Here is a 14,408-nt window from a genome sequence, read left to right on the forward strand (position 1 = left end):
CCAAGTGCATTAGATCTATCTCTTTGCTCAACATCAATTCGACTAGATTGCACCTGGAAAATACTGCCTGATTTACACGGTAGCGATCATTTACCAATCATCATCTCAATTAGCAGTAGCAATTGCATTGCTACTTCCGCTAGTATTCCATATGATTTGACAAAAAATATCGACTGGGTTAAATACCAAAGTAGTATCTCTAGTATTTTGAATTCAATGGAAGAGCTCCCTCCACTTGAAGAATATGACCTCCTCATTTGTTCGATTCTGGAGGCAGCAGAACAATCCCAAACTAAACGCTTTCCTGGGCCAACGACTAACAGAAGGCCTCCCAACCCCTGGTGGGACAAAGAGTGCTCAGAGGCTAAACTCGCAAAACAAAATGCTTGCAAGACGTTTCTAAAACGGGGAGGAGGAACTCCTCAGAATTTTGAAAAACTTATGGTTTTAGAAACCAAGTACAAGAGCATACTTCGAGCCAAAAAATGTAGCTATTGGAGACATTTTGTCGAAGGTTTGTCAAGAGATACCTCAATGAGCACTCTTTGGAACACGGCCAGACGAATGAGGAATCGTAACGTGGGCAATGAGAGTGATGAATACTCGAACCGATGGATATTTGACTTTGCTAGGAAAGTTTGCCCAGATTCTGTTCCTACGCAGAGCATTATACGGGAATCTCCTCCAAATAATGGTTTTATTAATAACCCATTTTCAATGATGGAATTTTCTATAGCACTCTTGTCTTGTAACAATAACGCTCCAGGGTTGGACAGAATTAAATTCAACTTGGTGAAGAATCTGCCCAACCTCGCAAAAAGACGTTTGTTGGAATTGTTCAACAAGTTTCTTGAGCAAAATATTGTTCCACCTGACTGGAGACAAGTGAAAGTTATCGCCATTCAAAAACCGGGGAAACCAGCTTCCAATCACAACTCATATAGACCCATTGCGATGTTGTCCTGCATCAGAAAATTGTTCGAAAAAATTATTCTACGACGTCTCGACACTTGGGTCGAGACGAACGGTTTGTTGTCAGATACTCAGTTTGGCTTCCGTAGAAATAAAGGGACGAATGATTGCCTTGCATTACTTTCGTCTGACATCCAAATTGCCTTCGCTCAAAAGCAACAAATGGCATCTGTATTTTTAGACATTAAAGGAGCATTTGATTCAGTTTCCATTGATGTTCTTTCAGACAAGCTTCACCAAAATGGACTCCCAGCGGTTATAAATAATTATTTGCACAACCTTTTGTCAGAGAAACACATGCATTTTTCACATGGCGATTTGGCAACACTCAGAAATAGTTACATGGGTCTCCCGCAAGGCTCATGCCTCAGTCCGCTCCTCTATAATTTTTACGTAAATGACATTGACAGCTGTCTAGTAACCCCATGTACACTAAGACAATTGGCAGATGATGGCGTGGTTTCAGTTACTGGACCCAAAGCTATTGATCTGCATAAACCATTGCAAGATACCTTAGATAACTTGTCCGATTGGGCTGTTCATCTTGGTATCGAATTCTCTACGGAGAAAACAGAGTTAGTCGTCTTTTCAAGAAAGCATGATCCCGCGCAGCTTCAGCTCCATATGATGGGAAGAATGATCCAACAGGTTTTAACTTTTAAATACCTCGGGGTGTGGTTCGATTCCAAATGCACGTGGGGAGGACACATTAGGTTTCTGATAACAAAATGCCAACAAAGAGTAAATTTTCTTCGAACAATAACAGGATCTTGGTGGGGTGCTCATCCGGAAGATCTAATAAAATTGTATCAGACAACGATACTTTCAGTGATGGAATATGGATGCGTTTGCTTTCGTTCCGCTGCAAACTCTCATATTATCAAACTGGAGCGAATTCAGTATCGTTGTTTGCGAATTGCTTTAGGGTGCATGCATTCGACACATACAATGAGTCTTGAAGTTCTGGCGGGAGTTCTTCCATTAAAAGATCGATTTTGGGAGCTTTCATCACGCCTGCTAATAAGATGTGAGGTGCTGAATCCCATGGTAATTAATAATTTCGAACGACTAGTCGAGCTTCGATCTCAAACAAAATTCATGACAGTATATTTTAACCATATGTCACAGGAAATCAACCCTTCAAGATATATTCCTATCCGTGTCAGCCTCCTAAATGTCCCTGACTCAACTTTATTTTTCGATACATCCATGCAGCGCGAAGTGCGTGGAATCCCGGATCATCTACGTTCGACGGAAATCCCAAAAATATTTTCAAGTAAGTTCAGGCATATTGACTCTGAGAAAATGTTTTACACGGACGGATCGCGAATTGAAGAAGCGACAGGGTTTGGTATGTTCAACAATAATGTTTCGGCCTCATTTAGGCTTCAAGAACCTGCATCTGTTTATATAGCAGAGCTAGCAGCAGTTCATTATAGTTTGAGTGTAATCGTCACATTAATTCCAAACCATTATTTCCTCTTCACAGATAGTCTGAGTGCAATTGAAGCCATTCGCTCAAACATGACTGGCAAGACTGAACCGTTTTTCCTGGGCAAAATAAAACAGTGCCTGAACGACATATTGAACAATAATTATCTAATCACTATAGTCTGGGTCCCGGCTCATTGCTCCATTCCTGGCAATGAAAGAGCCGATATTTTAGCCAAACGTGGTGCTGTTGAGGGTGAAATTTATGAGAGACCAATTGCTTTCAACGAATTCTATAGCTCGTCTCGCCAAAGAACACTTGCCAGCTGGCAAGCTTCTTGGGATAAAGATGATCTGGGTCGGTGGATGCACTCAATTATTCCGAAAATATCGACAAAGGCATGGTTCAGGGGACTGGATGTGAGTAGAGATTTCATTCGTGTGATGTCCAGACTCATGTCCAATCACTACACGTTAGATGCACATCTCCTTCGAATTGGGCTCTCCGAGACTAATCATTGTGCTTGCGGAGAAGGTTATCGGGATATTGATCATGTCGTTTGGACATGCGTGGAGTATCGTGATGCCAGATCTCAACTAATAAATTCTTTGCGTACCCAAGGTAGACTATCCAATATCCCAGTTCGAGACATTCTTGCTTGTCGTGACCTTTCATACATGAAACTTATTTATCATTTCATAAAGAAAACTGGAGTTTCAATTTAATAAAGGCCCCTTTCAAGACTTAGTTCTGATCCCAGCTGCGTCCATGAGTTCAACCAATAGCTAAATTAGAATAAAAATAATGTAATGATACAAACAAACTCGAAACAGTTTATGAAATTATTAACAAAATGTCTGAAAATAACAGCTTATTTTATAATTTATAGAAGTTAATCGTTTGGTTCAAATAATATTTCCGAGTAGATTTCATAATTAATGACGAGTTACCTAAGATGATATTTAAGTAATAAGAGAATATGTTTTAATAAATGCAAAACGTTGTGACTATGTTAGAATTAAATTAGGATAAGAATATTATGTAAAAGTGATGCTACGGCGAAGAAAAACTTATGTAAACTGCCTTATGAAATAAACGTATTTATGAAAAAAAAAAAGTTACTATATGGTTTGCCCAAGTGAAGTTTATGATCAACCCTTTTACCGTAACTTTGCTCGATATCACTGATTACTACATGGAATGAGAAGTCCCAGGCCTAACAAAGAAAAAGTCGATTTATTACCCAGAAAACTTTTTAATTCTTCAGTATAATCTCCATCTACAGCGATACACTTGACCCATCGGTCCTCCTACATTTTGATGCCCTTTGAAAAAGAAAAGATTTGCCAAGGCCTTCAAAATAGCCTTCTTTTTTCTGCAATGACCTCAGCATTCGACAATTTCTTTCCTTGGAGAAACCTTCTCAGGTTTGAAAACAGATAATAATCGCTGAGGGCCAGATCTGGAGAATACGGGGGATGGTGGACTAACACATGGGCTGAAAAGTCCCGGATCTAACATAGAGAACACGTTTTTTCTGTGGGTTCAAAATTAACTTTATTCATCAACGTAATCGCCATCAAGCAAAATTTCTTACCAGGTCTGCGAATAGCCAGTAGTCGCTGGGAGCTAAATTTGGAGCAATTCGAAGTTCAATTCATATAGTTTTTCCATTGTTTTGATTGACTTGTAACACGGTTCGTTGTATGCGGTCGTTTCTTTGCAGTTTCAGCTTCAATAACGCTATAAATTATTCATCTGTTAATGGTATTTCCTATCTCAAGATAGTTGATAAATATTACAACACGCACATCCAAAAATACCGAGGCCATAACCTTTCCAGTCGATCGTTGTGTTTTCGGACGCTTTGGATGAGGTTCACCAGTTGTTGTTCACTCAGATCACGATCGTTTTGATTCCGGAGTGAAGTGATGAATCCATGTTTCCTCCATTGTCACATATTGACGCAAAAATACCCATTTGTTACGTTTAAACAAGGTCAAACACTGCTCAGAATCACCAACACGTTCTCGTTTTTGGTCAATAGTAAGCAAACGCGGCACCCACTCAGAACAGAGATTTCTCATTGCCAAATGTTCATGCAATATAAAGCCAACACGTTCTTTTTATATCTTTACGATGTCAGCTAGCTCACGCAACTTCGCTATTCAATCATTCAAAACGATTTTGTGGATTTTTTCTGGTGTTACCGCCTCATTTGGACGTCCCCTGCGTTCTGCATCTCTACGGTGTCTCTACGACCCCGTTTGAAGTCAGCAAGCCAACGTCTTATTGTTGTTTCTGATGAAGCGGAGTCTCCTTAACACTTTTCAAGCCATTGCTTTGCTTGAACGGTATTTTTTCCATCAACAAGCAGTGTAAAATTAAAACATGAAATTGTTGTTGATCCATTATTCTGAAAATAACAAAAGTAGCGTCACTCTTAGCACAATAACTCACAAACTAATGAATAGAATATCATGAAATTTTAACAGTTGTCTTTTAAAGGTTAGTGTTAACCGAAAAAAAAACTGACTGCAAATAAAACTAACGCCATCTATGTGTCCGGCCCGAGACTTTTGAGCCCATATGGTATAACAGCGTCCTTCAATTATCCAATAATGCGCAATAGTAATAGCTTTTGAAGACTTTTCCCTCTTCCGACGTAATCCGTAAAGAGTGTATTATTATAGTTCCAGAAAACTGGCACCATAGCCTTGCCGCCCCTTTGAATTTCTCTAGGCCTGATTCAGCACATTTCGCATCAGCATGGCCAAACAAGCTTCCGAAGTGCGCACGCGGTGGATTTTTGATCCGTAATCAGAGGATTGTTTAACCGTTTTGTCTGCGTGGTTTTGTTTCTGAAAAACGTCCTTCTATAAAATCTACTTATGTAGACAAATTTTGACATTCGATGAACCGTTCCGGCACGGTTGAAATAGAGCTACATCAGTAACTTTTTGGAAATTAAAAAAAACATTGATTACAACTGGGTTTTTGCCCAAATTATCTATACCGTTATGTAGCTTTAATCTTCAGCTAAGTCAAATCAAAGCCTTGGTATTGCATACTTTTTGTGGACTTTGACCTTCAGTTTCAACAGACTTCGCAAGCGATTAGCGTATGATAGCGTACCGAATCATTACTAGAGTGGTGCTACAATCCTACTTATACTAGAATCCTTCCAGGTTGTAAGACCAGTACCCCTGGAACTACACCTTTTTGATAACGCTCGCTGAAGACTAGTGCCTTCTCCCCCCCCCCCCCCCCTTTTTTTGATACACAACTGCGTCAAATAAAGTTTGTTAGGACATCAACTTAGAGGATAAAACCAGTTTAAAAGATCTTTTTTTTTGTGACGTCATTTTTATGACGATTGGAAACTGTAAGCATTCTAAACCCTCTAAGTCCGGAAACGGAATGTGGATCCGGGTAAAGTTCAATAGCTATCGGTGGAATCATACCACCATTCAGTTGAATCTCAGCTAGTAAGAATCCATCATCGAGAAAATTTCTTCCGATCTTCTTATAGAATTGAATGTATATTACGTTACTGGTTTTGTTAAGTTGAAGTAAATGCATCTGTTTTCGAACACGATGCTCTTGTATCGGTCAATCTGTTTTTTTGTTGCTCGGTAAGTTTGCTCGTTTCGATATCGTTTCATTGTTCAGAGTAATCTCTTTCAATGTAGTTTTTTTATACGTTTTTTCTTGCAAATTTTCAAAGTTGTACGATTTTTGTTCCCGCAATTTTTTTTAGGTAGAATATCAGTTATCTGAACATTCATCTGTACATTCCATTTACGAAAATTCAAATACAACTACAACATCCGGAAAGTTTGAAGCAAATCAGAGAACTATCATCGGAATAGAACCGTAGTAGGTCATTAAGCACATCAAAGCCCCAATGCAAAATTACAGCTAAATCGGGTATGGGCAGGTGGTGGGTTTTTCTTTCTTGATAGATCATCAAATACATGAAATTTCTCAAATAGAAAAAAATTTCTTGATGCCGAATATCTTAGAATTGCATGGAACGTCGAGATCTGTTGTCATCTCCAAAAACCTGTTTAATCCACCTAGTGATGTAATTATGCCTTTCTCATATACATTATGTTTCCATCAATTTTACCAAGGGATTCTCCAAAAATCTTTTCTTAAAATATTGAAAAGATCAAAAAAGTTTGTTTGGGCATACACAATTTTGAATAGTTTTGACCCAAATAAATAGAAATTCTTCTTTTTTTCTGCACTTTCGCTCTAAATGGTGGTTTAAAATTTTATAACACATCTCCCACTGTTATTCCGGCACAGAAAGTTAGATCCGAAATATTATACCTATCAGCCTCTAGTTCCGGAACCGGAAGTCGTATCGTCGGAAGTCGTCGATGAAACTCGGTGGAATTATATGAAGTTGTAAGACCTTTCATTCGATCCTAAGTATGTGAAAATTGAATGAGCGGTCTCTGAAAAAAATCGAGTGCCTTTTTTAGTTCGTTTAGTACATTTTACCCCATAGCTCCCGAACCGGAAGTCGGATCCATATGAAATTCAATAGCAGGCTATAAGGTTCTAAAATTGAATCTGAGTTGAAGAAAATCGGTTTAGCGGTCTCTGGGAAAATCAATAGCAACCTATGGGACCAAAAGACCTTTCATTAGAATCTAAATTTATGAAAATTGGTACAGCCGTCTGAGAAAATTGTGTGTACATTTTTGTTACATACGCACATACCTGTATACACACACAGACATTTTACGTACTCGACAAGCTGAGTCGAATGGTATATGACACTTTTCACTGTGATTGCATAGCCTGTCTATATGAGAAAGACATACACAATTTTTTTTTGGAAAAAAGCGACCCTCTGAAAAAAAATTGTTAGTGCCAAATGTCTTAGAATTGAATGTAACGTCGAGATCTGGTGTTTTCTTGAACATAATTCTGTTGAAAAAGTGAACTCGAGTCCGAAATCTAGCTCAAATTTTGCTTAGGGACTTTTTTGAACTGCTTAATCATCATGTTTTTAGTCTTCAAGGAATCACAAAGATTTCTCGCCATGAGCGGTGAATAATAGCAAGATTCATACATCTACAATTGATGCAAAACGAAACGATTAAAACTTTTGATCTGGCAAGGAATATGTAGTCGCAGAAAAATATCTTATGTAAACGGCAGAAGACACACTATGAATTTACATATGTCGTCAGCGAAGAAGAATCATAGAACTGGGTTGATGATTGTACGGACTTATTGTGCTTTCTTGCGGTTTAAGGGACAAGGGACCAATGTACTATCTTATGAAAGCAGTCATTGAGACAAAAGCAGCTTTCTCCGCTGTTGTCGAGCAGAAATTGAAAAAAAATATCAATTCATTTAACACATTTTTATTTAAAAAAATTATGTTTTTTTTTTTCACAAGAACTGATCTAGCGGTAGCGGAAAAATGTACTTTTGCGTTTTTTCAACTGTTTTCCTAAGATTCTAAGTAGAATCTTAAAGAGACCAGTAAGGGCTTGACCTCACTGGGGCACGGATAGTATCTATTATCATTATCCGAAGACGAACAGCATAGGGGCTGTGGCGTCTAACGACTAAATAAAACTTAACCAAGTGAATCGATTCCACTGGTTTCCTGCTTGCAAGTCCTACAAACATCAACAATTACGGGGTTTTCTTTGTTTATACTTTCAGTTTTCAAAAATGTAAATTCCTAATTTTTCAAATGTTTCGCTCAAGTGAAGTGAGAAAATATTTTTTAATCTTACGCACTTCTTTTATTTGCTGGAAATATTAAAAGCTATGTTTCAATTTTTTGTGCGAGTCTCTAGTTTTAGCGTATTTTTTTTATTTTTGTATTACCTTTACACAAATTTAGTGAACAAATTTAGAGCTGAAGTCGAATCCCACTGTAAATTTGTGCTTATATTTTTAAAATAGGAAAGCATTTTCAATTAGTATGTTTATTTTTAACATTATTGTTGGTGATTAAATTAAAACAAATTTATTTGAAAACAAGTTATTTTAATGTTTTGAAATGCCATAGCTACAATGTTCATCGAGATGAACGCCATGATCTTCGACGTCTTTCGATCTTCCCATTAAGAATTCATCCGGAGACTATTCGAATTGGAAATGAATCTTTTATACCAGTGAACGTAATGGTCGAGCGTTTGTCGGGACTTACTATCGCACGGTTTACTCTACAACACTCAAAGAAGATTAACAATTGCCGTTGGAGTTGAAGGCTGTGTCTCCTGAGTTGTCGACGTTGTAGTAGATCTTGACACCATTAGCAAACGATATACGAGGACTCCAGAGAGAAACTGACATCGTTGAAGTACAGCCAAAATATTAAAGGTTCAAGATGGCTTCCCTGCGGAATTCCGGATGACGCGAAGAACTCTTCTTTTAACTGCTAAACTCCTGAGCTATGACTATAGCCAACGAATAATGTTCGAACCGAATCCAAACCTGTCCAATTTACCAATGTCGTTGTTGATTATATCAAAAGTGTAGATATGAATTTGTTAAAATAACTCATCTGACAATTAAAAGTCTTAATGAATAACACGAAGTACAAACGATCAAGTTATAAAAAGGATAAACTTGATAATTTCTGTGAGAACTTGTGCGCGGGTTCACAAAATTCAAAGAGATGCTCAACTTTGGAAAATGCACGTGAACATGCTGTCATTGGTTCATGTAGTCCGAATATAGTACGATGAAATCTTGGTTGTAGACTCATCGAGCGTAGAGATCGCTGAGAAGCACGGAAGTCAAGGAGAGATACAATTTTTAGTCAATCAATACCACCATTGATTACTGTGGCCACAAGTAACGCTTGCTGCATCTTTTTTCGTCGCTTTAACGATTTCAGGCCAATCGAACGACAGTGGTCAAGATACGGTGGTAAATTCAGTGGGTTTTGCCATGGGAGATGCCGCAAAGCAAGCCGGACGAATCTCTTCTGTACACGTTCTATTGGCAAGTTTCAAACGAGTTGGTGCGGGCTCTAAACCAAACACGCATTTTCGAGTAATGGACGTACCAAAGAACAGCACGGGTCCTTGAAGTTTCGGCTCATTTTCGCTATGAAACCGAGTTGTGTTGGTTGGAAATCAAAGTTGTTCAATGTTGGTTAAAGGTAAGCTTAGCATCCAGTAAAATGCCGAGGTCATTGACAACATTGAATCTGCCAAGAGTTTGTCCATCGATTTGATAGTCGAATATTATGGGGTTGGTTTTGCGATGAAATGTTATAACTTGACATTTCACGGTGCTAAGTATTAAAAAGTTTCTTCTACACCAGCCAACGAAAATATTAAGTTTCTGGAAACGAGCACAATCTGCAATAGACCGGACTGTCAGATACAGCTTCTGGTCATCAGCATAAACCAGCCTGCATCCAACGCCAAGTAGTAAAGTAGCGTCGTTAAAGAACAGCACAAACAGTAATGGACCTAGGTTACTACCCTGAGGAACACCAGATTTATTCTTGAAAGGAGAAGAAATACACGAGCCACGCTGCATACGTAGCACTCTGTCGCATAAATAAGAGCTCAACCGACGACACGACCTGCCACTCGTCTATCAAAACTGTATCGCAAATTTTACTACCCCCCAGTAACTCGTAATCAGAGATGCCATTTATACAGATTTATCTGTATTATACAGATTTTTACATGCGCATACAGATTTAATACAGAGTACAGATTTTATACAGATTTCCATAATTTAATACAGATTTATGCAGATACCACAAAAAGTAAGAAAGGAATAATGAAACTTTTACGTCTGAACTAGCTATTAGTGTTTGAATTCCAATATTAAAATGGAAATGTTCCTTGCAGCTATTTGATGATGAACGCTGAAATACATATATATTATAATTTGAAACCAATTTGAACTGATGTTCAAGGAAGTCATGGCATCATGAAACTTTATTGTCAGACTGAGAAGTATGACCTGACTTGCCGTTGCGTATTGGGCGGTTGAATTCTATGTTTGAATTCCAAGTCAACATTTTCAAACGAAAAAAGTATATGAAAATACAATTCAATTGTGGTTGATAACAAAAACTATTAAATTTCATCGTTGAATGTTCCTGTCAGTGCGGCAATGACTTACGATATAAAAAAAATACTCATTGAATCTGCAATTTTATAACAACACGCAGAGAAAAAAATTGTATATATAACCAAGTTTGGGTTTCTCGCAACGATTTTTTTTTTGTTAAAATAGTGGCAAAAGAAAATCTGGTTTGATATAAAAAACATTGCTGCTTGAAACTACAAAATATGATAATCAATTTTACTCAGTGGGTTAGTTTGTTTCAAACAACATTTTGAAAAAAATAACAAATATTTTTCTTGTGCGTTCCTGTCAATTTCTGAACAAGCAATTTCACAGTGAATTCAATTTGAGAAATTTGTTATGAATGAACGAACTTTCGATAAAGTTAAGAATTGTTGCGCTTTAAATTAACAAACTTTTTAGTTGAAATAAACTACCTTAAATATAGCTATTTCAACTAACGCTTTTGTTTGTCGAAATCATACATTTTTGTTCGTTTTCAAGAATAAAATGATTTCTTTCAAACTAATTTACAAGGAAATTTGGATACTACTTTTTTTCGATTTGTATTCGTTATTAAATTTCCTGAAAAAAACAATTACTTTTAATTATGAATTTTTCAAAATATTTCGGAGTTTTTGGCATTAAAAATGCCTTACTCTTCACTATATGGGGCCGGGTGTCAATTAAAAGTTTCAAAAATAGTCGCGTAACCTTTTTGTGTCATAATTTTGAACGTTAATAACTCGGTCATTTGTTGATGGATTGTTATAATTTAACAACCAATCGACTCGGAAACTTTTAACTTAAACATGTATGACGACGTCTTTTCAGTATTTCAATAGCATACTATTGAAAAAATGGTTGGAACTGACCTATGTTTTTATCCACCAATCCCTGTTGTGCAAAATGACGTCAACTTCTTGTTCGGCATAGGAGGCTTTGCGTCATGCATAAAAAACACCGTATCGTTATGCGTAGTATGAAGAGAAATCTATAAATATAGGCTGCACAATATTTCTTTGCCTAGTTGATGTTTGACTGTGAATGAAACAAGTAGCTTGTCCAGTGAGCTGATGACTGGATTGTTCACTTGACGGATTGTCGCTTTTGCATTATGTGTTGGTGAAATTTCCTGTTGTCTGTGCAACACCGTGTTCGCTTGAGTATCTTATGTATCATCTAGCTATTGAAAAACCGAATCAGCGTGGTTTCCGATTCTTTTGAAATATCTCATGTATTTAGCAAATTTTTGGTCGATTTTGCCATTAAAAATGCCTTACACTTCGCTTCCCGAGGCTGGGTGTCAATTTAAAACATGCAAAACTAATCGCGTAACATTTTTCTGTCATAATTTCTAACGCTTATAACTCGGTCATTTGTTGATGGATTTATATAATTCAACAACCAATCGATTTGGAAACATTTAACTTAAACTTATGAGATAACGTCATTTGAATATTTCAATTGCATACCATTGAAAAATTGGTTTGAATTGAGTATTTTATTTTGGTTTTCTGGTAACTGTCAGGCCAATTTTGAATTATCGGCGATAGATTTTTGGATCTAATGTGCAGCGCTTGTTTCTCGATGATTTGTTAATGGATTTTCCTAATTTAAATGATTCCAAAGATTCGATATTGTAAGCTTCAAAATGTTTTAATTTGGCAGCGGATCGGTTTGCATACTTAAATCTCCATTACCATAAGAACAAAACGGTGGCGCGCAAATGGATTCAGTATAAAGTTGTATTCATCTTTTTCATTGAATGTGACTGACAAGTTTTGTCCCACCAGGAATTAAACGAAAATTATCATCATAAAACAAAATAGTTCATTTGTTCAGGTCTAAATCTTTAGGTTGTTTGTACCTAAAATTGAGCTTTCAAGTAACTTTGAAGTGTAGTGAAGTTTAGTGTATCATCATCATTATCATCTTAATTTTTGTATTTATTATGAAGACCCTAGAAACGTTTCATTTTTAATGTTATTGTGCTCGGTCGTGTCTTGAATACAACCCTCTAATTTTTTTGATGAACGATCGAATTATTCACATACCATAATCAAGGTTTTTCAATTTTTATAACATCCAAAGGTTAGATGCTCCATCAGTCCTGTCAAGATAGAGATCCTGCATCATTTTTTTTTTGTGAAGAAAATGTGTTGTGTATTTTATGCAATTTTCAAAAATATTCTTAATTATCAATACATACACTTGAATTGGTAACCCTCTATGAAATTATTGAACGCTCTATGAAATAAAAAAAAAAGCAGATAAAATTTTACTTATGACACGCGTACAAACTTTTTCCGCGGGATAAAAAAAAATGCCCTGGTTCACAAGAAATAAAACTATTACCGTTCTTTTTAACAGTAAAGTTAGTTATATCTCAACACAAACAAGATCATAGATAAATAGATCCAATTTTTTTCTTGTTTTGAAGATATAGCTGGATTGAATCAACAAGGACATGGCTGATAACATTAACTCAACTTTGATTGACATGTAATAAATAGTTAGTTCATTTCAATAATAAACTCAGTCGGAGCAAACATTTGATTATACCAAAATTTTGATTCAAATTATTATTGTTGATGTAGAAGGGAGAAATTGGTTTGTAACAATCATGATCTAGCATGAAATGAAATTCTCTTAAGTTCAAAAATCTACTAACTGTTTTGTTATTTTAAACATGCTAAATTTATCTGCGTGAATAATCTATTGGAATAACATCTTTAAAGATCATTTTATTGCAGAAATTTAATTTCATTAGTGAATAGAGATAAATACAGATTTTTTATACAAAGGAATACAGATTTTCTATGAAAATATCTGGTATCTCTGCTCGTAATGTCAAAATTGAATCGTTCGAAAAATATTAAAAACTGGCAACTAAGAATAAACAACTCTACTTTTTATAACAGTTTCCTGCACCGTAGAAACTGGTGTTTATTATCAAATCAAAATAATTTTGTCGAAATTCGAAGAATAGTTTTGTTGAGATAAACCATGAACGTTCAACAGACAAAATAAAATGATTTAATGTTTGAACAATAGTTCGTAAAACCTGGAGAATGAGGACAGTACTGAGAGAAAAGGTAGTGATTATCGTAGATAAACATCGTCAGTTGATTATTGGGATGCCACGACTGAACCGAACTAGAAAATTCGAAGATAAGAAGTTATTGCATGTTCTTCATATGCTTCAGATATTTAAAAATATGTACATAAGCACCGGAGAACACTTATGTTTGAAGATTTTAAAGCGTTCTCTTTGAAAATGACATATTGGACATACTCCATATTCGTCTACTTCTAGTACCGGTAATATCGAACCTAAAATCGAAAATGTTCTTCAAAAAATAAGATTTGAGCTTCGTTATCCAGCTTGGTTATTGTCTTTACCTAAGTCATCCTAAGCCATACAGAAACAATTTGTTAAACTGAGCCTGTATTCCCGAAAATAGTATCCCGCTGAATATATAACTTATCCATTTGTTTATGTTTATTTGCACTATTGGGATACCATGGTAACAAGCTCGTAACAACCACAACAGTGTTGCTCAAGAATATTATTTTCATCATTATCAAGGGGTCGCTATATTTGTGGTAACTGGTGGTAAATCGCTCACGGAAACTTTTTATTCCAATTTTTCTTCTGAGTATCTGGTCGTGTCGTCGGCTCAACCATGCACCAAACATTCTCGATGCGCCCTGTCGGGATAATTTCGTTATAAGTATTTCATGATCCATTCTATCAAACGCTGCTTTACAGTATATTGCTTTGCAATGAATGAAAATTGGTATAACCTTTTTTTAAGCAGCTTAGCATTGGCGGTAGAAAAAGTAATACCGCGGTTGTTGTTTATCGTTTTTCTTGTGGACTGGGAACAAAAAAGAAGCCCTTTATTCGGAATAATTCACAAAG

At 36.3% G+C, this 14,408-nt stretch overlaps 1 protein-coding gene across 18 annotated transcripts in view; it reads left to right on the forward strand.

Moving 5' to 3' along the window:
* LOC131430710 (putative transcription factor capicua) overlaps nt 1-14,408 on the forward strand; it is a 152,343-nt gene that overhangs the window by 89,541 nt on the left and 48,394 nt on the right. The window lies entirely within an intron of this gene.

The sequence above is a fragment of the Malaya genurostris genome, chromosome 2 (assembly GCF_030247185.1).
Source record: "Malaya genurostris strain Urasoe2022 chromosome 2, Malgen_1.1, whole genome shotgun sequence".
Taxonomy (NCBI): Eukaryota; Metazoa; Arthropoda; class Insecta; order Diptera; family Culicidae; genus Malaya; species Malaya genurostris.